Source organism: Gorilla gorilla, chromosome 19 (assembly GCF_029281585.2).
Source record: "Gorilla gorilla gorilla isolate KB3781 chromosome 19, NHGRI_mGorGor1-v2.1_pri, whole genome shotgun sequence".
Classification (NCBI taxonomy): Eukaryota; Metazoa; Chordata; class Mammalia; order Primates; family Hominidae; genus Gorilla; species Gorilla gorilla.
The window spans coordinates 66,626,334-66,652,610 of record NC_073243.2 but is presented as its reverse complement, the minus strand read 5'-3'; the positions used below and the strand labels follow the sequence as shown (position 1 = coordinate 66,652,610).

Here is a 26,277-nt window from a genome sequence, read left to right as displayed (position 1 = left end):
AGGAGTTCTGGCATAGCGGGCAGCTCCACTGTCCGCCCAGGCATGGGCTCCACTAGGGGAAGGGTGTGGACTTGGAGAACTTTTATGTCTAGCTAAAGGATTGTAAACGCACCAATCAGCACTCTGCGTCTAGCTAAAAGTTTGTAAATGCACCAATCAGCACTCTGTCAAAACAGACCAATCAGTGCTCTGTAAAATGGACCAGTCAGCTGTCTGTAAAATGTACCTATGGGCTTGGCGGGGGGGGGGGGGGGGGGGGGGAGCGGTCAGAGAGAGGAATAAAAGCAGTCCACCCAAGCCAGTTGCCAGGACCGGCTCAGATGTCTTTAAGTGCTGTGTAAGCCTTGTTCTTTGGCTGTTAGCAGTAAATCTTGTTGCTGCTCACTCTTGGGTCTGCGCCGACTTTGTGAGCTGTAACACTCACTGCCAAGGTCTGCAGCTTCACTCCTGAAGCCAGCTAGACCACGAGCCCACCAGAAGGAAGAAACTCTGGACACATCTGAACATCTGAAGGAACAAACTCCCGACACACCATGTTTAAGAACTGTAACACTCACCGCGAGGGTCCGCGGCTTCATTGTTGAAGTCAACGAGTTGGAGAACCCACCAATTCTGGACACACTACCAGTGTGGTAGCCTAAGGTAGAGTGTGTCTATTTCATTCCAGTGGAAAATGTTATGAGTAAGAAGTCATACTGACCAGCTTGGTGTACCCCTTGGATCAGATGTCGTAGCTGGGAAAGTGAGATTATATCAGTTAGCATTTGTGTAAAACAAATGACCCTAAATTTTAGTCAATTAAATAGAAACCGTCTCTTTAGAATACAGTTCTACAGGGTGGCAGTTTCAACTGGGTTTGGGTGGCTCTTCAAGTTTTGGGTGGGCTTGTTTATATAGTCATGGTTAACTGCCAAGTCAGCTGGAAGCTAGCTGGTCTAGAAAGGCCTCAAATGGGATGTCATGTCTCTGCTTAATATGCTTTATCATTTTTTTAGCAGGTTATTTTGGTTTTCATATATTGTGGCTGGACAGGGTTCCAAAAGAGAAAGAGAGACTGCAAGTATTCAAAGACTTTTGAACTCTGGGCTTGTATCTTGCCTCTCCTAACTCCCACTGCATTTTATTGGCCAAAGAAATTCAAAAGATTAAAGAGAAGAAATAAGAAATTCTGAATTTTTAATGGTAGGACTTGGGAAATGGAGCAGTTACAGGTAAAAGGGAATGATTATGGCCATCTATGTAGTCTGTCTTACAGGTACCATACTAAAGTTTGAATAACATATTACTTGTATCTGCAGAGGTAAAGGTGACTATCAGAAGAAATATTATAGCGCATACATGGTCAATGGAATAATTGTTTTAGCTTCACATTTAGTTTTGTTTCTGTAATCTATGCAGTTCTACTCATTGATCAACAAACATAACTTGGACTTTCTTGCTTTCATATTGTTCTTTGCCTAATTGTCCTTGTTTCTGATGTGTCAAGATCTCTGACACCTTTCAACTTTAAATCCAGTTTGATTCGTTGTCAATGGACAATCCTCCACCTCTGAGAAGCTTTCTATGATTACTTCAGATGAAGGTAAATTTTCTCCATAGGATTGGAGCAATTGTTCTTAATTTAGGCTATGCATTCGAAATCTTGTAGGGATTTTTAAAAATTTCAATGCCCAGGCCATACCTGAGACCACTGAGCCAGAATCTCTGGGAGAGGTATCTTAGCATCAGTTCCCGTGGTGATTTTAACATATAGCCAAGGTTGAGATCCAGTGTTTTATAATAGTTTCTGATAAAATTAGGGTTACAGTGAGTTTTTTTCTATATTATAAACTCTTGAGGGCAGGGACCTACCTAATACAGTGTGTCATGCATAATTGGCACTCAATATAGAGTTGCTGATAAAGTGCTATGAACTGAATGCTTTTCTCTCTCCAAAATTCATATCTTAAAACCCTATGTCCTAATGTGAGGGTATGAGTAGGTGGGGTCTTTGGGAGGTAATTAGGATTAGATGAGGACCTGAAGGTGGAGCCCTCGCGGAGGGGATTAGTATTGTTAGAAGACTCTCAAGAGAACTTGCTTTCTCTCTTTTGCGTTGTGAGGACTCAGCAAGAACTTGGCACTCTGCAACCCAGAAGAGAGTTCTCGGCAGAAACCAATCATGCTGGCACTTGGATCTAGGACTTCAAGCTTCCAGAAATTTGTGGAATAAGTCTCTGCTGTTTATAAGCCACCAAGTCTATGATAATGTGTCAGAGGACTGAGCTAAGACATAAAGTGAGCTAGAGTTAAGATTTAAGATCTATTTGTTACAATAAAATTCAAAATAGTCGTATAAATGTTTAAATGCAACATCTCAAAAATCGTAACATGTTCTTACATTTAGAGAATTAGTACAGAAACATTAAGTCAACAAAATTTCTAACATTAAATTGATGTCTACTTGTTATGTTGATTTGCAAACATTTTTTTCCACATGGATATATTTCCTTTTGTTTACCCAACTAATTGTTACTACATTACAGGAAATCTTTTATTTATTTTGTATTTCTCTGTAAACACCTCCCTACCTTGTCTAGTATAGTGTCAAATTATTTCATGCTTTTATTAATGTAATGGCAAAGTCATTTTAATGGCCAGAATATAAAGAATTATAAATAACACCTCCATAGAATTAAGATTTGATTGTTGCAATGGCAATATGGATGACATTTAGAAAAATGTGTTGTATAGGCCATCAGACATTAAAAAAATTAGCTAAGCTGCAAATCAATTTTTACATGCAAATATAACATATTAATAACAGCAGTAGATGAAAAAAGGATTGGCTTGAATTGCTAAGTCATTTCACACACTGATACCAGAGTAAAATACTTCAAAATTGTTCTTACTGAACATTCTTCTTTTCCTCCGACATACACAGAAGAAGAAAAATATCACTATACCATTAATGTCTTTTACATACCTATACACAATCTGAGCTTTCTTAGAGGAACAATGAACAAAATAATTTTTCTATTTCTTTGGAACATATTTACTTAACATGAAAGATCTTGTGCCTTTGCATTGGGCGTTCATTTCCTCTATGATGGATAGGAGAATAAAGAGGGACAAACATAAGGTCTGCTAATATGGTAATGTCTGTAGGTGGTGTACGTGTTTATACATATTTGACATGCACTTTAACAAGACATGAATTTATCACTCAAAAACACTACCCTGCTCCCATCTTCCTCAAAGTGAAAAAGAAAAGAAACAAAGAATGTTAGATACATCTAATAAAAGGACAAAATAGGCCTGATGCCCTCGAAAAAGAAAAAAACTGTTCTCACAAAGGCCTTGAAGTTCAAGCAGTGGCTTCAACATATATCAAAACTTGTTTCACACCCTTCACATTTGATAACAGTAATGAGGAAGATAATCTTCTGCCCAGACTTGTCCAGCTAAACTCAGAAAAAGATGGGTAAAGTGGCACTATATATTACAATAAATATTTGGCATGCTATTTTCCTATCTTCTTTGACTTTTCTATTGCTTTTGACTGATTAGTGACCAATGAAATGAATAGACATGGCATGATTGATGGGAAGCAATATGGTGACTCAAGAAAATCAACTGTTTTAGGAAGGCATTGCACTTTTTATTGTGTGAGAGGGAGAAAAGAAAGACATGAATTTTGAGTTTTTTCAATCATCTCTGCTTACCCTCAAAGGAGATTTACTGCTATTACAGAATAAAGATAATCTGTGATGGTGGAAAAATAAAAGACTGTCTGCATAGGTTTTACTTTGGAAAGGGTTTTTGCTCAAAGAGCTTATCTTGAAGTAGAGAAAGCAGATTCAAAAAAAAATGGTATGAAGCTGGTAGCACTAGTTGAATTGTAGAATGTATAAGTTTAAAGGAAAGGAACTGTGAGTACGATTTTCACATTTATGGTTTGGGTACTGCTGTGGTCTGAATGTATGTGTCTCCCCAGAATTCACATGTTGAAACCTAACCCCCAAGGTGATGATATTAAGCAGTGGGACCTGTGAGAAGTGATTAAGTCATAAGGACTCTACCCTCATGAATGTGATTATCACCCTTATCAAAAAGACTGGAGGGAGCCTTTTTGCCTTCTGTCGTGAGGGTAAACAACTAGAAGGCACTGTCCATTAGCAATGAACCCTAAACAGATGCTGAATCTGCTGGTGCCTTGATCTTGGACTTCTCAGCCTCCTCCTGAACTGTAAGAAATACATTCCTGTTGTTTATAAGTTTCCCGGTCTAAGGTATTTTCTTATAGCAGCCCCAAATGACTAAGGCAGGTACCTAGGCCATGGTGATACTAAAATATAAAACACAGGAGGAGAAATTAGTTTGGAGGTAAAAATATAGAGGTCAATTTTGGACATATTTGAGTAATTATGAAATATCCAGATGATGAAAGCAGGTAGATGGATGTATCTGGAATTCAGAAGAGGAGATTTTCAGGAGGTGGAGAATTGAGTGTCTTCAGTGTATTCACAAATAACACTTGGATACTGTTGGCTATGTGTTGTTCATTGTTATAAGCATTCACACTTAGAAGGCAAGTCATTTAATACTTCCAGGAACGTTATGAGGGTGTTGCATTCTTGTGTTCATTATCTCCATTCTGTAGATGAGGAAATTTAGGCCCAGAAAGGTTAAATAACTTGCTAAAATGACCCAGGTAGGAAGTGATGGAGCTACTATTCTAAAGATGACACACACCCTTGCTCCAGAGTCCAAACTCTTAACCACTATTCTATACTGCTTCACATAAAATAAGTAGATTCGGTCAGGGATTGTCAAAGAGTGTGAAAAGGGGTGGATTTAAGACAACCTCAAGAGAATAGAAACACCAAAGATGTCTAACTAAATGGCTTTCTATTCAGTCACCACTTCCTTATATTTTGACTTTTCCCTCTGTGCTTAACATTTTGAAATATGTAACTTGTTCCTCTTGAAGACGTTTTAATCTAGTCAGAGAGACATGTAAGTACATAAACTCATCCATGAACAATACAACCCACTTTATCCATGCATACAGTACACTGTAGATTTTAAATTATTTAAGCGTTAAGGGATGGAATCAACAATATTAGATGGAGCTACTGAAGATATTTAACGGAATAGCACTCCCCGAAGTGGGAGCTGTAGAAGGTGTCAAGAGCCAGAGAATGAAGGTCCTTATGTGCCTTGATAAGGAGTTCGAACTTGCTACTGATAGTGATCAGAGGCCTTTGAACAATGTTAAGATTAGGGCCGACTTGAGGAATGAGGAAAAATATAGTGAGGATGATAAGAGTAGAGGTTGTGAGAATCATAATAAAAAAAGGGGGTTAGCTTGTGGGGAGTGGTTTTATTTGGGGCAGAGAAGGCAATAGATTTCTATTAGGTATTTTATGATAAATCTGAAGAAAGATGGCAAAGTCACAGTGTTTTCTTGTGAGATTTTCCCAAGACCCCAAGAGTTACCTTCAGCCATCATATGAATTTGCAAACAAATGGTAAAATTAAAAGATATGGGAGGGCTTGGGGTCTTCAAACATTTAGACGGTGGTTAAATTTGCATATCTCTTTGGACTTATCTTCCCCATCTTTCCCAGTGTTCCACTGGAATGGGAAGATCCAGTTATGCCAACTTCTTTAGAACAGGTACTTTTCTCTGTTCAAAGATAAGAAAAGAGGAAAATAACAACTGTAAAGCATCAACTCTGGGCATTTGAGGCAGCCAATTCAATTTGAATTGAATAGAACACTAACAAATTACTGAAGGGATGTCCAACCTAAGTTTCCTCCATCAATTTTGCCTAAGACTATTCCTCAATAGGAGGCTCACAAAAACACAGGCCACTGCTGTTAGAGAAAGCTAATTTACAAATTATTCTCACTGGTTAATTAATTTATAAGCATTGGTGGAGACTGTGCTCAGTTTGAGTTGATCACTGATGAGATACAGAAGCAACACGCAGGGTGAAAAGTTATAGTTTGCCTGGCACAACTCCAGTTTATGCTTGTTCTCCCAAGACAAACATTAATAGAGACCCCTTTCACTTTCAAATGTTTTCTGACTTGGACATTCAATTATACGGTTTTATTAGTTTTTATGCTGCTGATAAAGACATACCCAAAACTAAGAACAAAAAGAGGTTTAATTGGACTTACAGTTCTACATGGCTGGGAAGCCTCAGAATCAGGCCGGGAGGAGAAAGCCACCTCTTACATGGCAGCAGCAAGAGAAAAATGAGGAAGAAGCAAAAGCAGAAACCCCTGATAAAACCATCAGATCTTATGAGACTTATTCACTATCATGAGAATAGCACAGGAAAGACTGGCCCACATGATTCAATTATCTCCCCCTGGGTCCCTCCCACACATGTGGGAATTCTGGGAGATACAATTCAAGTTGAGATTTGGGTGGGAACACAGCAAAATCATATCATTCTGCCCCTGACCCCTCCAAATCTCATGTCCTCACATTTCAACACCAATCATGCCTTCCCAACAGTCCCCCAAAGTCTTAACTCATTCAGCATTAAGCCAAAAGTCCACAGTCCAAAGTCCCATTTGAAACAAGGCAAGTCTCTTCCACTTATGAGCCTGTAAAATCAAAAGCAAGCTAGTTGCTTCCCAGATACAATGGGGGTAAGGCATTGGGTAAATACAGCCATTTCAAATGGGATAAATTGCTCAAAATACAGGGAATACAGGGCCCATGCAAGTCCAAAATCCAGCAGGGCAGTCAAAGCTCCAAAATGATCTCCTTTGACTCCATGCCTCACGTCCAAGTCACGCTGATGCAAGAGGTGGGTTCCCATGGTCTTGAGCAGCTCTACCCCTGTGGATTTGCAGGAGACAGCCTCCCTCCTGGCTGCTTTCATGGGCTGGCGCTGAGTGTCTGCAGCTTTTCCAGGTGCATGTTACAAGCTGTAGGTGGATCTACCATTCTGGGGTCTGGAGGATGGTGGTCCTCTTCTTACAGCTTCACTAGGCAGTGCACCATTAGGGACTCTGTTTGGGGGCTCCAATCCTGCATTTCCTTTCTGCACTGACCTATAAGAGGTTCTCCATGATGGCCTCCCCCCTGCAGCAAACTTTTACCTGGGCATCCAGGTGTTTCCATACATCTTCTAAATCTAGGTGGAGGTTCCCAAACCTCAATTTGTGACTTCTGTGCACCTGTAGGCTCAACACCACATGGAAGCTGCCAAGGCTTGGGGCTTCTACCCTCTGAAGCCACAGCCTGAGCTCTCTGTTCGTCCCTTTCAGCCATGGCTGGAGCAGCTGGGACATAGGATAGTCCCTAAGCTACAGACAGCACAGGGACCCTGAGCCCAGGCCAGAAAACCACTTTTTCCTCCTAGGCCTGCTGGCCTGTGATGGGAGGGGCTGCCACGAAGGTCTCTGACATGGCCTGGAGACATTTTCTTCATGGTCTTGGGGATTAACTTTAGGACTCTTGTTACTTATGCAAATTTCTGAAGCCAGCTTCAATTTCTCCTCAAAAAAAAAAAAAAAAAAAAAATGTTTTTTCTTTTCTACTGCATCATCAGGCTGCAAATTTTTTGAACTTTTATGTTGTTTCCCTTTTAAAATTGAATGCTTTTAACAGCATCTAAGTCATTTTTTGAATCCTTTGCTGCTAAGAAATTTCTTCCACCACATATGCTAAATCATCTCTCACAAGTTCAAAGTTCCACAAATCTCTAGGGCAGGGGCAAAATGCCACCAGACTCTTTGCTAAAACATAACAAGAGTCACCTTTGCTGTAGTTCCCACCAAGTTCCTCATCTCCATCTGAGACCACCTCAGCCTGGATCTCATTGTTCATATCACTATCAGCATTTTTGTCAAAGCCATTCAACAAATCTCTAGGAGGTTCCAAACTTTCCCACATCTCTGTCTTCTTCTGAGCCCTCCAAACTGTTCCAACATCTGCCTGTTACCCAGTTCCAAAGTCACTTCCACATTTTCAGGTATCTTTTCAGCAATGCCCACTCTACTGCTACCAACTTATTGTATTAGTTGACGTTCATGCTGCTAATAAAGACATACCTGAAACTGGCAACAAAAAGAGGTTTACTTGGGCTTACAGTTCCACCTGGCTGGGGACGCCTCAGAATCATGGCAGGAGGTGAAAGGCACTTCTTAGATGGTGGCAGCAATAGGAAAATGAGGAAGAAGCAAAAGCAGAAATCCCTGATAAGCCCATCAGATCCTGTGAGACTTATTCACTATCAAGAGAATAGCACTGGAAAGACCAGCCCCCATGATTCAATTACCTCCCCCGGGTCCCTCCCCCAACATGTGGGAATTCTGGGAGATACAATTCAAGTTGAGGTTTGGGTGGGGACACAGCCAAACCATATCAATTGTCAATGTAAGCATTAGAGCCAATACCCCAAGCAATAGACTGTATCAGAAAATATGAAAACCATATATGCAAAACTTGTGTCTCTCCACTATTTTGAAAATAAAGAATCAAATTATCTTCTTTTTCCAACTTTTGTTTTAGGTTCGTGGGTACATGTGCAGATGTGTTACAGTTGTGTTACATAGTTAAATTGTGTGTCACAGGGAGTTGATATACAGATTATTTCATCACCTAGTGATTTAGCCTAGTACCCAACAAGTAGTTTATCCATCCTCACCCTCCTCTCACCTTCCAGCCTCAACTAAGCCCTAGTATCTATTGTTCTCTTCTTTGTGTCCATGTTTAGTCAGTGTTTAGCTTCTACTTATGAGTGAGAACATGTGATATTTGATTTTCTGCTTCTGAGTTAGTTTGCTTTTGATAATGGCTTCCAGCTCCATCCATGTTGTGGCAAAGGGAATGGTTTCATTTTTTTGCTGCATAGTATTCCATGGTATATATGTACTACATTGTCTTTATCCAGTCTATGGTTTATGGGCATCAAAGTTCATTCCATGCCTTTCCTATTGTGACTAGGACTGTGATGAACATACATTTGCATGTGTCTTTATGGTGGAAAGATACATAGTCCTTTGGATATTTACACAGTAATGAGATTGCTGGGTTGAATGGTACTTCTATTTTAAATTCTTTGAGAAATCTCCAAACTGCTTTCCACAGTGGCTGAATTAATTTACATTCCCACCAGCATTGTATAACCATTCCCTTTTCTCCACAGCCTTGCCAGCATCTGTTGTTTTTTAACTTGTCAATAATAGCCATTCTGAGTATGTGAGATCTCATTCTGGTTTTCACTTGCATTTCCCTAATAATTGGTGATGTTGAACATTTTTTCACATGCTTCCTGGCTATGAGTACGTTTTCTTTTTAGAAGTGTCTATTCATGTCCTTTGCTCATTTTTAAAGGGGATTGTTTGCTTTTTGTTTGTTGATTCAGTTTTCTTATAGATTCTGAATATTAAGACTTGGTCAGATGCATAGTTTGCAAATACTTTCTCCCATTCTGTAGGTTGTCTGTTTACTCTGTTGATAGTTTCTTTTGATGTGTAGATGCTCTTCAATTTAAGTAGGTACGACTTGTCAATTTTTGATTTAGTTGCAATTGGTATTAGAGTCTTCATCATGAAATGTTTGTGAAAACCTTTGTCCTGAATAGTGTTTTCTAGATATTCTTCTAGGGATTTTATAGTTGTAGGTTTTACATTTAAGTCTTTAATCCATAAGTTGATTTTTGTATATGGTGAGAGGAAAGAGTCCAGTTTTAATCTTCTGCATATGGCTAGGCTAGCTAGTTATCCCACCACCATTTATTGAATAGGAAGTCCTTCCTTTCCCCATTATTTGTTATTGTCAAATTTGACAAATATCAGATGGTTATAAGTGTGTGGCTTTATTTCTGGGTTTTCTAAAGTGTTCCATTGGTCTATGTGTCTGTTTTTGTACCAGTACCATGCAGTTTTGGTTCCTGCAGCCTTGTAGTATAGTTTGGAGTCAAGTAGTATGATGACTCCAGCTTTGTTCTTTTTACTTAAAGTAGCTTTGGCTATTAGGGCTCATTTTTTGTTTCATACAAATTTTAAGATAGTTTTTTTCTAATTATGTGAAAAATGTCGTTGGTAGTTTGACAGGAATAGCAATGTATCTGTACATTGCTTTGGACCCTATGGCTTTTTTTTTTTTTTGAGATGGAGTTTTGTTCTTGTTGCCCAGGCTAGAGTGCAATGGCATGATCTGGCTCACTGCAACCTCCGCCTCCTGGGTTCAAGTGATTATCCTGCCTCAGCCTCCCGAGTAGCTGGGATTACAGGCATGTGCCTCCACACCCGGCTAATTTTGTATTTTTGGTAGGGACAGGGTTTCTCCATATTGGTCAGACTGGTCTCGAACTCCCAATCTCAGGTGATCCACCTGCCTTGGCCTCCAAAAGTGCTGGGATTACAGGTGTGAGCCAACATGCCTAGCTCCCTATGGTCATTTCAACATTCTTAATTCTTCCTATTCATAAGCATGAAATGTGCTTTCATTTGTTTGTGCTGTCTCTGTAACTTTCAGCAGTGTTTTATAATTCTTATTGTAGATATATTTCAACCTGCCGGTTAGCTGTATTCCTAGGTATTTTATTCTTTTTCTGGCTATGGTGAATGGGGTTGCATTCTTGATTTGGCTCTCAGCTTGGACATCATTGATGTATAGAAATGCTACTGATTTTTATACATTGATTTTTTATCCTGAAATTTTGCTGAAGCTTTTTTATTAGATCTAAGAGCTATTGGTCAGAGACTACGGGGTTTTCTAGGTATCATCAAAACGTCTTCAAACTGGGATAGTTTGACTTTCTCTCTTCCTATTTGGATGCCTTTTATTTCTTTACCTTGCCTGTTTGTTCTGGCAACGTCTTCCAGTACTATGTTGAATAGGAGTGCTGAGAGTGAGCATCCTTGTCTTATTCTGCTTATCAGAGGGAATACTTCTGGATTTTACCTATTAAGTATGATGTTTCCTGTGGGTTTGTTATAGATGACTTTTATTACTTTGGGGTATGTTCCCTCAATGCCTAGTTTGTTGAGGGTTGTTAAGATGAAGGTATGTTGAATTTTTTTTTTTTTTTTGAGAGGTAGTCTCACTCTGTCACCCAGACTGGAATGCAGTGGCGGGATCTCTGCTCACTGCAACCTCTGCCTCCCAGGTTCAAGCAATTCTTCTGCCTCAGCCTCCCAAGTAGCTGGGATTACAGGTGCCTGCCACCACACCCAGCTAATTTTTGTATTTTTAGTAGATACGGGGTTTCACCATATTGCCCAGGCTGGTCTTGAACTCCTGCCTCGTGATCCATCCACCTTGGCCTCCCAAAGTGCTGGGATTACAGGCTTGAGCCACCGCACCTGGCCAGGATGTTGAATTTTATCAAAGGCCTTCTGCGTCTATTGAGATGATCACGTGGTCTTCTGTTTATGTGATGAATCACATTTATTGATTTGCCTATGTTGAACCAACCTTGCATCCCAGGGATAAGGCTTACTTGATCATGGTGGATTTGCTTTTTGGTGAGCTGCTGGAATTGGTTTGTTTGCACTCTGTTGAGGATTTTTGCTTTTATGTTCATCAAAGATATTGGCCTGAAGGTTTTTTGTTCATTGTGTCTTTGCCAGGTTTTGATGTCAGAATGATCTTGGCCTCATAGAAAGAGTCAGAGAGGAGTCTTTCCTCCTTGATTTCTTGAAATAATTTCAGTAGGATTGGTACCAACTCTTCTTTATATAGCCTGGAGAATTCAGCTATGAATCTGTTTGGTCCAGAGATTTTTCCAGTTCCTTTTTTTTTTTTTTTACTGATTCAATTTCCAAACTCATTATTGGTCTGTTGAGGACTTCAATTTCATTTATTTATTTATTTATTTATTTATATATTTATTTTTATTTATTTTATTTTTTTATTTTATTATTATTATACTTTAAGTTTTAGGGTACATATGCACAACATGCAGGTTTGCTGCATATGTATACATGTGCCATGTTGGTGTGCGGCATCCATTAACTCGTCATTTAGCATTAGGTATATGAACTAATGCTATCCCTCCCCCCTCCCCCCACCCCACAACAGTCCCTGGTGTGTGATGTTCCCCTTCCTGTGTCCATGTGTTCTCATTGTTCAATTCCCACCTATGAGTGAGAACATGTGGTGTTTGGTTTTTTGTCCTTGTGATAGTTTGCTGAGAATGATGGTTTCCAGTTTCATCCATGTCCCTACAAAGGACAAGAACTCATCATTTTTTATGGCTGCAAAGTATTCTATAGTGTATATGTGCCACATTTTCTTAATCCATTCTATCGTTGTGGGACATTTATGTTGGTTCCAAGTCTTTGCTATTGTGAATATTGCCGCTATAAACATACGTGTGCATGTGTCTTTATAGCAGCATGATTTATAGTCCTTTGAGTATATACCCAGTAATGGGATGGCTGGGTCAAATGGTATTTCTAGTTCAAAATCCCTGAGGAATCGCCACACTGTCTTCCACAATGGTTGAACTAGTTTACAGGCCCACCAACAGTGTAGAAGTGTTCCTATTTCTCCACATCCTCTCCAGCACCAGTTGTTTCCTGAGTTTTTAATGATCGCCATTCTAACTAGTGTGAGATGGTATCTCATTGTGGTTTTGATTTGCATTTCTCAGATGGCCAGTAATGACGAGCATTTTTTCGTGTGTTTTTTGGCTGCATAAATGTCTTCTTTTGAGAAGTGTCTGTTCATATCTTTTGCCCACTTTTTGATGGGGTTGTTTGTTTTTTTCTCATAAATTTGTTTGAGTTCATTTTAGATTCTGGATATTAGCCCTTTGTCAGATGAGGAGGTTGCAAGAATTTTCTCCCATTCTATAGGTTGCCTGTTCACTCTGATGGTAGTTTCTTTTACTATGCAGAAGCTCTTTAGTTTAATTAGATCCCATTTGTCAATTTTGGCTTTTGTTGCCACTGCTTTTGGTGTTTTAGACATGAAGTCCTTGCCCATGCCTATGTCCTGAATGGTATTGCCTAGATTTTCTTCTAGGGTTTTTATGGTTTTAGGTCTAACATTTAAGTCTTTAATCCATCTTGAATTAATTTCTGTATAAGGTGTAAGGAAGAGATCCAGGTTCAGCTTTCTACATATGGCTAGCCAGTTTTCCCAGCACCACTTATTAAATAGGGAATCCTTTCCCCGTTGCTTGTTTTTGTCTGGTTTGTCAAAGGTCAGAGAGTTGTAGATATGTGGCATTATTTCTGAGGGCTCTGTTCTGTTCCATTGGTCTATATCTCTGTTTTGATACCAGTACCATGCTGTTTTGGTTAATGTAGCCTTGTAGTATAGTTTGAAGTCAGGTAGCATGTTGCCTCCAGCTTTGTTCTTTTGGCTTAGGATTGACTTGGTGATGCGGGCTCTTTTTTGGTTCCATATGAACTTTAAAGTGGATTTTTCCAATTCTGTGAAGAAAGTCATTGGTAGCTTGATGGGGATGGCATTGAATCTGTAAATTACCTTGGGTAGTATGGCCATTTTCAGGATATTGATTTTTCCTATCCATGAGCATGGAATGTTCTTCCACTTGTTTGTGTCATCTTTTATTTTGTTGAGCAGTGGTTTGTAGTTCTCCTTGAAGAGTTGCTTCACATCCCTTGTAATTTGGATTCCCAGGTATTTTATTCTCTTTGAAGCAATTGTGAATGAGAGTTCACTTGTGATTTGACTGTTTGTCTGTTATTGGTGTACAAGAATGCTTGTGATTTTTGCACATTGATTTTGTATCCTGAGACTTTGCTGAAGTTGCTTATCAGCTTAAGGAGATTTTGGGCTGAGACGATGGGGTTTTCTAGATATACAATCATGTCATCTGCAAACAGTGACAATTTGACTTCCTCTTTTCCTAATTGAATACCTTTTATTTCCTTCTCCTGCCTGATTGCCCTGGCCAGAACTTCCAACACTATGTTGAATAGGAGTGGTGAGAGAGGGCATCCCTGTCTTGTGGCAGTTTTCAAAGGGAATGCTTCCAGTTTTTGCCCATTCTGTATGATATTGGCTGTGGGTTTGTCATAGATAGCTCTTATTATTTTGAGATACATCCCATCAATACCTAATTTATTGAGAGTTTTTAGCATGAAGGTTGTTGAATTTTGTCAAAGGCCTTTTCTGCATCTATTGAGATAATCATGTGGTTTTTGTCTTTGGTTCTGTTTATATGCTGGATTACATTTATTGATTTGTGTATGTTGTACCAGCCTTGCATCCCAGAGATGAAGCCCACTTGATCATGGTGGATAAGATTTTTTATGTGCTGCTGGATTCGGTTTGCCAGTATTTTATTGAGGATTTTTGCATCGATGTTCATCAAGAATATTGGTCTAAAATTCTCTTTTTTGGTTGTGTCTCTGCCATGCTTTGGTATCAGGATGATGCTGGCCTCATAAAATGAGTTAGGGAGGATTCCTTCTTTTTCTATTGATTGGAATAGTTTTAGAAGGAATGGTACCAGCTCCTTTTTGTACCTCTGGTAGAATTCAGCTGTGGAATCCATCTGTTCCTGGAATTTTTTTGCTTGGTAAGCTATTGATTATTGTCTGAATTTCAGAGCCTGTTATTGGTCTACTCAGAGATTCAACTTCTTCCTGGTTTAGTCTTGGGAGGGTGTATGTGTCGAAGAATTTATCCTTTTCTTGTAGATTTTCTAGTTTATTTGCGTATATGTGTTTATAGTATTCTCTGATGGTAGGTTGTATTTCTGTGTGATTGGTGGTGATATCCCCTTTATCATTTTTTATTGCGTCTGTTTGATTCTTTTCTCTTTTCTTCTTTATTAGTCTTGCTAGTGGTCTATCCATTTTGTTCATCTTTTCAAAAAACCAGCTCCTGGATTCATTAATTTTTTAAAGGGATTTTTGCATCTCTATTTCCTTCAGTTCTGCTCTGATCTTAGTTATTTCTTGCCTTCTGCTAGCTTTTGAATGTGTTTGCTCTTGCTTTTCTAGTTCTTTTAATTGTGATATTAGGGTGTCAATTTTAGATATTTCCTGCTTTCTCTTGTGGGCGTTTAGTGCTATAAATTTCCCTCTACACACTGCTTTCAATGTGTCCTAGAGATTCTGGTATGTTTTGTCTTTGTTCTCATTGGTTTCAAAGACATCTTTATTTCTGCTTTCATTTCATTATTTACCCAGTAGTCATTCAGCAGCAGGTTGTTCAGTTTCCATGTAGTTGAGCGGTTTTGAGTGAGTTTCTTAATCCTGAGTTCTAGTTTGATTGCACTGTGGTCTGAGAGACAGTTTTGTATTATTTCTATTCTTTTACATTTGCTGAGGACAGCTTTACTTCCAACTATGTGGGCAGTTTTGGAGTAGGTGTGGTGTGGTGCTGAAAAGAATGTATATTCTGTTGATTTGGGGTGGAGAGTTCTGTAGATGTCTATTAGGTCCACTTGGTGCAGAGCTGAGTTCAATTCCTGGGTATCCTTGTTAACTTTCTGTCTTGTTGATCTGTCTAATGTTGACAGTGAGGTGTTAAACTCTCCCTTATTATTGTGTGGGAGTCTAAGTCTCTTTCTAGGTCTCTAAGGACTTGCTTTATGAATCTGGGTACTCCTGTATTGGGTGCATATATATTTAGGATACTTAGCTCTCCTTGTTGAATTGATCCCTTTACCATTATGTAATGGCCTTCTTTGTCTCTTTTGATCTTTGTTGGTTTAAAGTCTGTTTTATCCAAGACTAGAATTGCAACTCCTGCCTTTTTTTGTTTTCCATTTGCTTGGTAGATCTTCCTCCATCCTTTTATTTTGAGCCTATGTGTGTCTCTGCATGTGAGATGGGTTTCCTGAATACAGCACACTGATGGGTCTTGACTCTTTATCCAATTTGCTAGTCTGTGTCTGTTAATTGGAGCATTTAGCCCGTTTACATTTAAAGTTAATATTGTTATGTGTGAATTTGATCCTGTCATTATGCTGTTAGCTGGTTATTCTGCTTGTCAGTTGATGCAGTTTCTTCCTAGGCTTGATGGTCTTTACAATTTGGCATGTTTTTGCAGTGGCTGGTACCGGTCGTTCCTTTCCATGTTTAGTGCTTCCTTCAGGAGCTCTTTTAGGGCAGGCCTGGTGGTGACAAAATCTCTCAGCATTTGCTTGTCTGTAAAGGATTTTATTTCTCCTTCACTTATGAAGCTTAGTTTGGCTGGATATGAAATTCTGGGTTGAAAATTCTTTTCTTTAAGAATGTTGAATATTGGTCCCCACTCTATTCTGGCTTGTGGATTTTCTGCCAAGAAATCAACTGTTAGTCTGATGGGCTTCCCTTTCTGGGTAACCCAGCCTTTCTCTCTGGCTGCCCTTATCATTTTTTCCTTCATTTCAACTTTGGTGAATCTGACAGTTATGTGTCTTGGAGTTGCTCTTCTCGAGGAGTATCTTTGTGGCATTCTCTGTATTTCCTGAACTTGAATGTTGGCCTGCCTTGCTAGATTGGGGAAGTTCTCCTGTATAATATCCTACAGAGTGTTTTCCAACTTGGTTCCATTCTCCCCATCACTTTCAGGTACACCAATCAGACGTAGATTTGGTCTTTTCTCATAGTCCCATATTTCTTAGATATTTTTTTCATTTCTTTTTATTTTTTTTCTCTAAACTTCTCTTCTTGCTTCATTTCATTCATTTCATCTTCCATCACTGATACCCTTTCTTCCAGTTGATCGCATCAGCTACTGAGGCTTCTGCATTTGTCAGGTAGCTCTCGTGCCTTGGTTTTCAGCTCTGTCAGGTCCTTTAAGGACTTCTCTGCATTGGTTATTCTAGTTATCCATTTGTCTAATTTTTTTTCAAAGCTTTTAACTTCTTTGCCTTTGGTTCGAACTTCCTCCTTTAGCACGGGGTTGTTTGATCTTCTGAAGGCTTCTTCTCTCAACTTGTCAAAATCATTCTCCATCCAGCTTTGTTCCATTGCTGGTGAGGAGCTGCGTTCCTTTGGAGTAGGAGAGGCACTCTGATTTTTAGAGTTTCCAGTTTTCTGCTGTGTTTTTTCCCATCTTTGTGGTTTTATCTACCTTTGGTCTTTGACGATGGTGACGTACAGATGGGTTTTTGGTGTGGATGTCCTTCTTTTTGTTAGTTTTCCTTCTAATAGACAGGACCCTCAGCTGCAGGTCTGTTGGAGTTTGCTAGAGGGCCACTCCAGATCCTGTTTGCCTGGGTATCTGCAGCGGTGGCTGCAGAACAGCAGATATTGGTGAACCGCAAATGCTGTTGCCTGATCGTTCCTCTGGAAGTTTTGTCTCAGAGGAGTACCCGGCCGTGTGAGGTGTCAGTCCACCCTACTGGGGGGTGCCTCCCAGTTAGGCTACTCGGGGGTCAGGGACCTACTTGAGGAGGCAGTCTGCCCGATCTCAGATCTCCAGCTGCGTGCTGGGAGAACAACTACTCTCTTCAAACTGTCAGAGAGGGACATTTAATTCTGCAGAGGTTACTGCTGTCTTTTTGTTTGTCTGTGCCCTGCCCCCACAGGTGAAGCCTACAGCGGCAGGCAGGCCTCCTTGAGCTGTGATGGGCTCCACCCAGTTCGAGCTTCCCAGCTGCTTTGTTTACCTAATCAAACAACTAACTCAGCAATGGCGGGGCTCCTCCCCCAGCCTCGCTGCTGCCTTGCAGTTTGATCTTGGACTGCTGTGCTAGCAATGAGCAAGACTCCATGGGCATAGGACCCTCTGAACCATGTGTGGGATATAATTTCCTGGTGTCCCATTTTTAAGCCTGTTGGAAAAGTGCAGTATTAGGGTGTGAGTGACCCGATATTCCAGGTGCCGTCTGTCACCCCTTTCTTTGACTAGGAAAGGGAATTCCCTGACCCATTGTGCTTCCCGGGTGAGGTGATGCCTCACCCTGCTTCAGGTCATGCATGGTGTGCTGCAACTACTGTCCTGCACCCACTGTCCTGCACCCACTGTCCTGCACCTACTCTCTGGCACTCCCCAGTGAGATGAACCCAGTACCTAAGTTGGAGATGCAGAAATCACCCGTCTTCTGTGTCGGTCACACTGGGAGCTGTAGAGTGGAGCTGTTCCTATTCGGCCATCTTGGCTCCTCCCCCCAAGGGCTTCAATTTCTTCTTGGCTCAATCTTGGGAGGTTGTATGTGTCTAGGAATTTATCCATTTCTTCTAGGTTTTTTAGTTTGCTTTCAAAGAAGTTTTCATAATGGAATCGGGTATTTTGTATTTCTGTGAGGTTGGTTGGAGGTTGTCATTTCTGGTTTTGTTTATTTGGATCTTCTCTCTCTTTTTTTCTTTATTAGTCTAGCTAGCAGTCTGTCAGTCTTGTTTATTGTTTCTAAAAAAAAGCAACTCTCGGTTTCACACATCTTTTGTGATGTCTTTCAAATCTCAATTTCGTTAAGCTTTGATCTGATTTTGTATTTTTTTGTTGTTCTTCTTCTGCTAGCTTGGGGGTTGGTTTGTTCTTATTTTTCTAGTACCTCTAGATGTGATATTAGGTTGTTAATTTGAGATCTTTCTAACTTTTTAATGCAGGTGTTTCGTGCTATAATTTTTTTATCTGTGTCCCAGAGATTCTGTGTCCCAGAGATGTTGTATTTTTGTTTTCATTAGTTTTAAACAATTTCTTAATTTCTGCCGTAATTCCATTGCTAACTCAAAAGTCATTTTGGTGCAGATTTTTAAGTTTCCATGCAATCGTATCATTTTGAGAGATGTTCTTGGTATTGGTTTCTATTCTTATTGTGCTTTGGTCCAAGGGTGTGGTTGGTATGATTTTATTTTATTTTTTAATTTGCTGATAATCGCTTTATGTCTGAAAGTTTAGTTGATCTTAGAGTATGTGCTGTGTGCAGATGAGAATAATGCATATTCTTTTTTTGGGTGGAGTATTCTATAGATGTTTGTTACTTCTATTTGGTTGTCAAGTTAAAGTCCCAAATATATTTGTTAGTTTTTTTCAATGATCTGTCTAACAATGTCAGTGGATTGTTGAAGTGTCCCACTATTATTGTGTGGTTATTTAAGTCTCATCCTAGGTGTCTAAGAACTTGTTTTATAGATCTGGACACTCCAATGTTGGGTCCATATATATTTAGAATAGTTAAAGTCTTCTTATTAAATTGTATCCTTTATCATTGTGCAATGCCTTGCTTTGTTCTTTTTCATCATTTTTTGTTTAATATCTGTTTTGACTGAAATCATAATAGCAACCACTGATCTTTTCTGTTTTCTGTTTGCTTTATTTTTCTTCCCCATCTCATTACTTTGAGCCTATGGATGTCATTGCATGTAAGATGGGTCTCTTGAAGACAACATACAGTTGGATCTTGCTTCCCACCACACCCCCCAAAATGGAGCCTCACTGTGTCACCCAGGCTGGAGTGCAGTGGTGCAATCTTGACTCACTGCAATCTCTGCCTCCTGGGTTCAAGCAATTCTTCTGCCTCAGCCTCCCAAGTAACTGAGGTTATAGGTGTGTGCCACCATGCTGGCTAATTTTTGTATTTTTAGTAGAGACGGGGTTTCACCATGTTGGCAAGGCTGGTCTCGAACTCCTGACCTTGTGATCCACCCGCCTCAGCCTCCGAAAGTGCTGGGATTAGAGAGTGAGCCACCATGCCTGGCTGGATCTTGCTTCTTTATCCTACTTGCCATTCTGTGACTTAGAAGTGGGGCATTTAGCTCATTTATATACCAGGTCAATATTGACCCTAACATTGTGCATTGTGTTGTTATTATGTAGATTTGATTGTAAAGTTGCTTTTAGTGTCAGTTGGCTATGTACTTAAGTGTGTTTTTGTGGTTGCCAGTATTGTTCTTTAATTTCAATGTTTAACACTCCCTTAAGGACCTACTGTAAGGAAGGTCTAGTGGTAATGAATTCCCTTAGCATTTGCCTATCTGAAAAGGATTTTATTTCTCCTTCCCTTATAAAGATTTGTTTGGCTGGATATGAAATTCTTGGTTGGAATTTATTTTCTTTAAGGATGCTGACTATAGGCCCTCAATCTCTTTTGGGTTGCAGGGTTTCTGCTGAAAGATCCACCATTAGCCTGATGGGTTCCCTTCATATGTGACCTGCCCCTTCTTTCTAGCTGCCTTTCATGTTTTTTCTTTTGCATTGACATTAAAGAATCTGATTACTATGTCTTGGGGATTGTCATCTTGAATAGTATCTCATAGTGGTGCTCTGCATTTCCTAAATTTGAATGTCAAATTCTCTAGTGAGGTTGAGGAAGTTCTCATGGACTATATCATCAAATATATTTTCCAAGTTGTTGCTGTCTCTCCCTCTCTTTCAGGGATGCTAATGAGCCATGGGATTGTCTTTTTACATGATCTCTTATTTCTTGGAGTTTTTGTTCATTATTTTTTATTCTTTATTTTTGTCTGACACAGTTGGTTCAAATAACTGGTCTTTAAGCTCTGTGATTCTGCCCTCAGATTGGTATATTCTGCTATTAATACTTCTGATTATATTATGAAATTCTTGTAGTGAGTTTTTCAGCTGTATCATATCAGTTTGGTTCTTTCTTAAAATGGCTATTTTATCTTTCAGCTATTATATCATTTTACTGAAGTCATTATATTTCTTGCATTGGGTTTCAATTTTCTCCTGAACTTCCATGATCTTCATTGCCATCCAGATTCTGAATTCTATGTCTGTCTTTCCAGCTGTTTCAGTCTGGTTAACAACCATTGCTAGGGAACTAGTATGAAACATTTAGAGGTAAGAAGACACTCTGGCTTTTTGAGTTGCCAGAGTTCTTGCACTGGTTCTTTCCCATTCATAGGGGCAGTTATTCTTTTAATCTTTGAAGCTGCTGTCCTTTGGGTGGGGCTTTTTGCTTTTATATTATTTTATGCTGTTGAGGGTTTGACTGTGGTATAAGCTAGATTCAGTCAACTTGCTTCATTTCTGCATGATATTAGGGGACCATGGCTAAGCTCAGCACTCCTGGTTTGCATGCTGTAACCCTGGAGATATGGAACAAGGCCCATAACTTTGTTCTCTGGCCCCTTGAGGTTGGGCACCTGCTGTGCTGGAGGGGCTGAGGTGTTCCTGGTGCACCGGAAACAATACTCTTAAGGGGAGTGCTGGCAAGAGCATTTCATCAGGGTGGTGGCAGTGGGCCTGTGATTGCATGCATGTGCTGGTGGCAGCAGGACGGCAAGGTCTGCATGCTTACACGGGCAGCAGTGTGGAGGTGGGATGTGTGTGAACATGTGTACTGGCATTGGCAGGACAATGATGTTGAGGTCTGCATGCACACACAGGTGAAACAGTGAGAGGAGGCTGAAGCTGAAAGTGCTCCAGCAAAACGGTGGGTATGGGCTTTGGGGAACTGTGCCCTGGCAAAACAGTGATGGCGGGGGGGTGCAAGCAGGTGGACCTGGAAAAGCAGAGGGAAAGACTGTGGGTGGGGGCACGCTGCCAGGAGCCCACCTGCAGAAGTTCTCTGACTGTTAGGCAGAGTCTGCTGGTGAAGGAGCTAGTGGCACTGGCTGCTGAGAAGCACCTTCGTTGGGCATCTGAGGCTGTGCTATAAGCAGATGCAATCAAGCATGGAACCTGGGAGAGGCTAGCAGTCCCACGGAAACAGTCACCCTGTTCTGTCCAGCTCCAACAGTCAATGAAGGCCAAAGCCACCTAGAGGAGCATGGCAAACCTTGGGGGATGAGTGTTCCTTGTTGTGCTCCACTGCAGCCATTCCCACACCAAACCTTTTGGGCTCTGCATAGGCAGAAGTTCTATCAGTGCCAAGTCTCCAGGCAACAATCTCTGCCAGCTCAAATGTCTGTAGGGATCCTGGGGTCTCCTGCTTCTAGGATTCTGGAGTTACATGGTGAGGGTGGGCCACTGCATACCTGTTTAACTCACCCTTTCCCTAGAAGCCACTTGGGGCCATGAATGAATCTGGCGCTGGGCAACTCTGTGCAGGGTTCTTAGCTTCCTCCCACTTAAGCTGAGAGTCTGTGTCCTCCCTCCTCCACTCTTAATGCCTTCCTTTTGAAGATCTCCTCAGAGCATGCTGGTTTTCTTGATGTTCGGGTCTGTCAGTGGGAGAAGCTCTTTCTGTCTGTGTCTAGTCAGCTATGTTGGCTCAAAAACCAAATTCTTAAGATAGAGATCGATGTCTTACCAGATTTTGCATGGTTTGGATTTTCTCTGCTTCACAAGCTTCATCTCACTTCACTCTCCGTGCTCCAGTTATTCTGCTCCTCTCTAAGCTTCTTATATGTGCCATTATCCCAAATGTCTCAGGAACTTTGCCTTTGATATCCCTTCGTCCTGGAATGTTTTTATGCCACACATAAAATGCCACATATCCCCACATGCAATATTTATCTGTCAAATCCTGCCCATTATCAGATCTCAATCCAAATAGCAGTTTCCATGGGAAACTTACCTTTACTCCCTGACTAGTTCATGATCCTATTAAGTGTATATATTCAGAGTACTATGTAAGTTTTTAAGATTTCAATTTAATTTAAACAGTTAATTTAGACTATTTAATTTTAAAAGTCTTAAGATTTAAGACAGTTTGCAATTTCACATATATATGAATATATATTACATTTATGCATACGTCACATATATACATATAAATACACATGTATATGTATGTATATACGTGTGTGTATGTATACTCACATACGTATATATGTATGTACACACACATATGTATTGTGGCCTACAATTGGTCTTTCCCTGTGTTTATACCTGAATTCATATTGACACATACCATATATTTGGTAAAAATGTCTGAGACTACAACACAGGACTCCAAATCCCCAAGCCAAAAGAATCTCTAGAATGGTAAAAATGTAGTGCCACGAACTAAGCTGGGAACATTGATTTATCTTGTGGGTGAAAAAGAGAGAATAGTTTAACCCTGAACAAATTAAGTCTGAGAGGAATAAAAGATAACAACAAAACATTTTATAATGTAGGAGAAAATTGAATATTGGAAGTTAAGGGAGAAATTTAAGGAATAATTGTGTTGGAGTGAGGAGCAGGACTGGATTGCTTCTACAGGGGGAGCACAGGAAGGTTGACTTCATTTAAGGTGAAAAATATGAATCCAGGCTCGGTCTGGTGGCTCATGCCTGTAATATCAGCAATTTTGGAGGCTGAGGTAGGCAGATCACTTGAGGTCAGGAGTTCAAGACCAGTCTGACCAACATAAAATACAAAAAATACTAAAAATTCAAAAACTTAGCCAGGTGTGGTGGCCTGGGCCTGTAGTCCCAGCTACTCAGGAGGCTGAGGCACAAGATTTGCTTGAACCCCACATTGAGGAGGTTGCACTGAGTCAAGATTTAGCCACTGAACTCTAGCCTGGGCAACACATCAAGACTATCTCAAAATTGTTTTTTACAAAAGGAAGAAATATATGAATCTATTGTCAACTATGCCAAACTGGGTGTCATGTTATCTGGCTAATGAATTTTTTTTTTTGGTGGAAAACTTAAATGTTATGCTTCTTCTCTGAGATGATTCAACAATTATCATTTTTGGGAATATCAGTTCACAGGAAGATATCATTTTATCCATAGTTGGTTTTGAAAATTTTAACCTCAGTTTTACCAGTTATTTTGAGCCTTAGAATTATTTTCTGGAAGCTAACTTGCGTTGTCAAAAATGCTAAACAAGATTTGATGATAGACTTTATCTCAAAGAATTTTGATCCATGTTCAATATTCTAGAATAGCAATAGTACCCCCAATTATTCTTTTTAAAATTTTTTTATTTTTAATTTTTGTGGGTATGTAGTAATTATATATATTTATGCGGTATATGGAGTATTCTGATACAGGCATATAGAGTGTAATAGTCACACCAGGGAAAATGGGATCTCCATCACCTCAAGCATTTATCCTTTGTGTTACGAACAATCCAATTATACTCTTTTAATTATTTTTAAATGTACAATTAAATTATTGTTGACTATAGTACTCTATCATGCTATCAAATACTAGATCTTATTCATTCTTTCTAAATATTTTTTTTTGTACCCATGAACCATCCCTACTTTCCCCCTGCAGCCCCCTACACTCTTCCCAGCCATTGGTAACCATCATTCTACTCTCTATCTCCGTGAGTTCAATTGTTTTTTTAGGAGAAATAGCAGAAACAATTCCTGATAGTGAGAGACACCACATGATTTTAAAAACTTCTTCTAGTGGGGTATTTATGATGATTATACTTCAATTCATTCATTCAACCAACATTTATTGGGTACCTGCTATGTAACTGGCACTATGTTTCAGGTTTTGAAATATCACTTGTACAAACAATCATTCTCTTGGCCGGGTGCGGTGGCTCATGCCTGTAATCCCAGCACTTTGAGAGGCCAAGATGGGCAGATCACGAGGTCAGGAGATCGAGACCATCCTGTCTAACAAGGTGAAACCCCGTCTTTACTAAAAATACAAAAAATTAGCTGGGCATGGTGGCGGGCGCCTGTAGTCCCAGCTACTCGGGAGGCTGAGGCAGGAGAATGGCATGAACTCAGGAGGTGGAGTTTGCAGTGAGCCGAGATCGCGCCACTGCATTCCAGCCTGGGTGACAGAGCTAGACTCCGGCTGAAAACAAAAACAAAAAACAAAACAACAACAAAACAAAACAAACAAAAATCACTCCCAATAAAGTTCAGGTGGCAAAGTAAAACTAAAGTTTTGCCAGAAGCTCTGCACTAATCTTTTAACTTTTCCATAAGATTCCAACTTCTGTCATCGAATTCTTCATCTACAATGATACTCTTTCTAAAAGTACTGTTTTTGTCTTACTGGCTTTATACTCAAAAGCTGTCAATGGCTCCTTGCTTCTGACTTGGTAAGTATGAACATTTTAAAGGCCATAATTAAGGCTTTCCTTTATCTTGGGCCTCTCCTCTGTAGAAACAAAATAAAACAAAACAAACAAAAAAACAAAACTCCCTCCAGTCAGATATCATATGCATCTAGCACTTACATATGCATTTAGAATTTACATTCTTGCCTTTAGGTTTTGTATGTAGCAAAAATCCTGGAACATTCCAACTTTTCCCTCATTTCTATTTTTCTCAGTTATGCTTGTCTATCTAGAATTCCATAAAATCACTCTAGATTATAACAACCTCAAAGTACAGTAAATCTCTAGTTTCTCATTTCTAGGGACTCTTATAGCTCAAATGATTCTATACATTCTCCTTCTATTATATATTGCCCAAGTGATAATTGTTATGACAACTCTGATTTGTATAATTTAATTGAAATTATTACTTCTTGTGACATTCCTTTTGATTTTCTCTTGAACTGTTTTAGTTATATTTTGCTACTATTTATTTCAAGTATTTACTTTCTACATGTACCTAGATGTTCAACAAATAATCATAAATTTGCTTTATTGCAGACTCTGTAGTTGTTAGAGGTAGGCTCATGATACCATTCTCTCTTTTCATAGAAAAACTTGCTGAGTAGAGGGATATTGGCTTCCTGATATTTTGCCATTTACGGTAAATACAGGAAAAGCCAGCCTTATCAGTGATCAGATGAATTATAGTCCTGAGTCTTCATGAGATCTTTTGTGATACTGGGGCTGCAGGTCTGTTTTTACTTTTATCATTCAAGACAGTTTAACAAGCTCATTTCTAAGGACAATTAATAGTGCAAACATTCTAGTACTTCATGATTCTGTACATTCTCCCTCTATCTATATTGCCCACATAATAATTGCTGTGACAATTCTCATTTGTATAATTTAATTGAAATTATGACTCCCTATGACACTCCTTTTGATTTTGTCTTGAACTGTTTTAGTTATATTTTGCTACTATTTATTTCAAGTCTTTACTTTCTTCATGTACCTGGATGCTCAACAAACACTTATTAAACTTGCTTTATTGCAGACTTTGTAGGTGGTGGATGCACATTTGAGCAACATAAAGTCCCAAGAAATCACGGTGATGACATAAACTCTCCCTCCCATCAAGGGCAAGAGTTTTCAAGTTTCAGAATCTTAGATCTTGAAAAAATCCTACAGATTATTTAGTGAAATTCTTATTTTTAAGGTGAGAGCACTTACTGGTGTCCAAGAGTTAGTAGCCAATTTATTTTCATATTTTTTTGTTTCTTTTTTAATGATGGCATTTTATTTTAAAGTGCAAATACCTGGGATAATTCAGAAGTTAATTAACTCACAATAAGTTTTTAGTGATATTAGATTTTTTTCATTTTCGGAAGAAGAACAGAAGAAGTGTAAAAAGATGGAATAATATAGAAAATGGTAGCTGGAGGGTTCAAAGAAGAACTCACTTTTATCATGTCAAGGCTAAAATATAA

General features: G+C 39.5%; 1 long non-coding RNA gene across 1 annotated transcript; it reads left to right on the top strand.

Moving 5' to 3' along the window:
* Positions 1 to 286: 286 nt before the first annotated feature.
* On the top strand, positions 287 to 3,756 carry LOC129528037 (uncharacterized). The gene is made up of 3 exons (XR_008673187.2): positions 287 to 642; positions 996 to 1,582; positions 2,103 to 3,756. It is a non-coding gene; the product is annotated as an uncharacterized lncRNA (long non-coding RNA).
* The last annotated feature ends 22,521 nt before the right edge of the window (positions 3,757 to 26,277 follow it).